The 4,445-nt window shown below is 43.6% G+C and overlaps 1 pseudogene; it reads right to left on the bottom strand.

The window, feature by feature from the left end:
* Positions 1-249: 249 nt before the first annotated feature.
* On the bottom strand, positions 250-1,287 carry LOC132132697 (trace amine-associated receptor 13c-like; annotated as a pseudogene).
* Positions 1,288-4,445: the final 3,158 nt, after the last annotated feature.

Genomic DNA, 4,445 nt, shown 5'->3' on the forward strand with positions numbered 1-4,445 from the left:
TGCACAGTTTGTCCAGAAGGTGATGTTTAACATGCTGTGAAAGTGATACAACAATAATCTGGGGCCGTTGATGATCTTTGACAGCAAAGGGGTTAAATTCTGACAAAACATGCAACAGTTATGTAAAGTAGCAATGATATTCGAAACAAACTATAATATTAAAATGCATGGAATGTATATTATAATTATTATAATTTACCTTTATGACTTCATGAAATTGTTCTCAGAATGATAGCTTTATCAGTTTAATTAATGTTCTGTAAAAATGTTGACCAGAGGGGATGATGGCTGAAATATTTTCAGAGTTATGGTGAGTTTAACTGTCTTTTTAAACCAGGGGTAAAATAAAGCATAGACCATAGGATTCAGACCTGAGTTAATATACAAGACCCATAATAAAACATTTGTAATTGCTGAAGAAACTGCTGATATGGAATAAATATAGTATGGAATCCAACAAAGCAGATGAACTGTGACAATGATTCCTAATGTCAGAGCAGCTTTGCTCTCAGATTTCCTTCTCACTGAACCTTCATTTACACATTTGCCACCCTTCATCAGGGTGTTTATGGCTTTCACTTGCTGATGTACAACATAAAATATCTTCAGATATAAAATTATAATCACAGTACAAGGAAAAAGGAAAGACAAGAACAGATCAGTCATACTCCAGGCATAGTTAGACATTAAGGAACACTCTCCATAACACCCATGTGTTCTGCTTGATGGATCTGTTGCGAAGGAAATATTGTATGCTGAAGACCACATCCAGCAGATACATATGATAATCAAAGTTTTAGTTGTAGTTATTTTTTTTTGGTACAGTAAAGGGTGACACACAGCCACATAACGATCAACAGCAATTAAAGTTAAATTATAAAGAGATGCTGAAATGAGCAGCCCTGTTATTACCAAAAACAGTTCACAGAAAGTGTCTCCAAAGTACCAGCACATCTCATTCAGCCTCGTGGCCTCTATGGGCATCACAAGTCCAACAAGCATGTCGGCAACAGCAAGAGAGAGAATGATCAGGTTGGTTGGAGTGTGAAGCTTCTTGAAGTGAGAGATGGAGATGATCACCAGCAGGTTCAGAAACACAGTCCACACTGACAGCAATGAAAAAAACATATACATGATATTGGATTCATGCCTGAAGTGTTTTCCTCTGATACATGATGAGTTGATGGCAGGAAAGCAGTACTGGATCTCATGATCCTCTGTCTCATAGACCATGTGTGAGCCTCCTCCTTTTAGGAATTTGTTCTGCTTTCCTTACTATACTTTCATTTATACAGTGTCTGGATCAAACTGACCAACCCATCTACCGCCCACTCTGATGCTGCATAATGACATTTAATTATTTGTTGTATGTATTAATTTATTCACACAGTAGTCTGTTCAACAGCTCATAATATTGTTTTTGGTAACACTTTAGAATAGGGAATAATTATTCAACATTAACTATGACTTTCCCCTCAATAAGCTCCTAATTTGCTGCTTATTGATAGTTAGTAAGGTAAGTTAGTAATCGAATTGTGTGCATAATGAAAACTCTATGAAATGTATAGAACACGCCTTACCCTGTATAAACAGAAAAAAAACTATATAAAAGGAGAAGCTGAATAACAATCAGAAATTCTTTGAAATAAAGTCTACTTTTCTGGAAACAAAACCCCAAGACTGAGTGTGATTCTTCAGATTAGCGGCAGACGACACTACATTTTGGCACCTCAGATGGGACTGGAAAAGAGCAGCAGAATGGAGGACCACTTTTGAACTGACTGACGAGTAACATAAACAACGGTGGCCACCATAAAATAAGGGAAGCATTTTTGCTTATATAATAAGAGTGTGTTGCTTGCCGGTTGGTTAGGATCTGCTCTTCCAAATGTAGAAATAAATGATTAAATAAATAAATGAAAAAGGGTTTTTTTATTCCAGAAGAAATAACTGCATGCAGATATTTGGTTTACTGTTAGGAAAGCCTTGACAGGAGACCTAAATTGAAACTAGATGGTGTAGGCAGAAATACATTGCATGAAATGGTCTATGTTTATTGTAGACTGGGCCTAAACGGGATGGCAATAAACGTGAAGCAGATATAGTAAGAAAGCGCTTGAGTGCGCTGGTAGAGATGATGGTGGTGGTAGATCCGTGAGAGGTAAAGATAATCCGTGAGTGAGTGATACAATCCAGAGACGACCGAACAGGAGACAAAGCAAGGGCAGGAACACGAGAGACTGAACAGACATCAACACGGAGGACCTGGTTGATGATCTTGGTGACAGTAAACGGGCCAATAAATTTGGGAGCCAACTTATTAGATACGGAGCGGAGAGGAATATTCTTAGTAGAAAGCCACACTTTTTGACCCACGACGTATACGGGAGGCCTAGACCGGTGGCGATCGGCTTTGGCCTTAGTGCGCGCCCCCACTTGGAGTAGAGTCTTGCGGTCTCTAGTCCAAGTGCGGTGACACCTCTGGACAAAGGCGTGAATGGAGGGGACCGCGACTTCGGATTCCAGACTGGGAAAAATAGGTGGCTGGTAACCTACACTACACTCAAAAGGAGATAGGCCCATAGCTGATACTGGTAAGGTATTGTGGGCGTACTCCACCATAGACAATTGTTGGCTCCAGGAGGAAGGATTCTTGGAGACCAAACATCGCAACACCCTTTCCAAATCTTGGTTGGCTCTCTCGGTTTGACCATTGCTCTGGGGATGAAACCCTGAGGACAGACTTACAGTCACTCCCAGCAATCTACAGAATTCTCGCCAAAATTTGGACACAAATTGGGGTCCCCTGTCGGAAACCACGTCTATCGGGAGGCCATGTAAACGAAAGACATGATCTACGACGGTCAACGCTGTCTCCTTGGCTGAGGGTAATTTGGGCAAGGGAATAAAGTGGGCTGCCTTCGAGAACTGGTCCACCACGGTTAAAACTACCGTGTTGCCCTGGGAGGGCGGGAGGGCGGTAATAAACTCTAGAGCGATGTGGGAGCAGGGTCTCGAAGGGACCGGCAGCGGTTGAAGTAACCCATCCGGGGGCCGATTGGAAGTCTTTCCAGTGGCACAAATCGAGCAAGCCAAAACTAAACTGTGAATGTCGCGAGCCATAAGTTGCCACCAGAATTGTTAACCCCTGGATGGCAAGCTTCATTAGAGCAATGTCCCCACTGGATAACGTTGGACCTTAATCCCTCCGGCACAAATAAGCGATTCGATGGGCACCCGGGCGGAGGCGTTACCCCTTCTAAGGCCGTTCTGACCTTCGATTCGATCTCCCATGTGAGTGTGGAGACCACTAATGTCTCAGGAAAAATACACTCGGGAGTGGACGGGCGTTCGGAATGGTCAAAAATACATGACAAAGAGTCGGGTTTAATATTCTTGGAACCCGAGCGGTACTAGATAGTAAAGTCAAAACGTCCGAAAAAAAGTGCCCACCAAGCCTGCCTGGAGTTCAACCTTTTGGCAGTGCTAATGTATTCTAGATTCTTGTGGTCTGTCCATACAATAAAAGGAACCCCCGATCCTTCTAACCAGTGTAGCCATTCCTCCAATGCCATCTTAACTGCCAACAATTCTCGGTTACCAATATCGTAATTTCGTTCGGCAGGAGATAAACGATATGAAAAATACGCGCAAGGGTGGACCTTGTCGTCTAAGGGAGAACGTTGCGATAACACCGCTCCTACCCCCACCTCTGACGCATCGACCTCCACCACAAACTGACGTGTTGGGTCAGGGGTGATCAATATAGGGGCTGAAACGAAGCAGCTCTTCAGTTTGGCAAACACAGCCTCAGCTGTGTCTGACCACCTGAACGCAGTCTTGGCGGAGGTCAAGGCGGTCAGAGGTGCGGCTAGTTGGCTGAAGTTGCGAATAAAACGCCGGTAGAAGTTGGCGAACCCCAGAAACCTCTGTAGGGCCTTACGGGAATCTGTACTTGACCACTCTACTACAGCCTTAACCTTCTCGGGATCCATGTGTATTCCCTCAGTCGACACGATATACCCCAGAAAATGGAATTGACTGTGCATGAAACTTGCATTTCTCCGCCTTGACAAAAAGCCCATTCTCTAGCAACCTCTGAAGCACTCGTTGGACGTGCTGCACATGTTCCTGGAGAGAAGAAGAAAAAAATCAATATGTCGTCCAGGTAGACATATATGAACTGATCAATCATATCTCGCAGCACGTCGTTGACGAGTGCCTGGAAGACCGCTGGGGAGTTGGAAAGCCCGAAGGGCATGACCAAATATTCAAAGTGCCCTCTGGGGGTATTAAAGGCGGTCTTCCATTCATCCCCCTCCCTGATACGAACCAAATGATAAGCATTGCATAAGTCCAGTTTTGTGAAAATTGACGCTCCCTGCAACCTCTCGAAGGCCGAAGACATCAACGGCAAAGGATAAGTATTCTTTACCGTGATGTTG

The sequence above is a fragment of the Carassius carassius genome, chromosome 49 (genome assembly GCF_963082965.1).
Source record: "Carassius carassius chromosome 49, fCarCar2.1, whole genome shotgun sequence".
Lineage (NCBI taxonomy): Eukaryota > Metazoa > Chordata > Actinopteri > Cypriniformes > Cyprinidae > Carassius > Carassius carassius.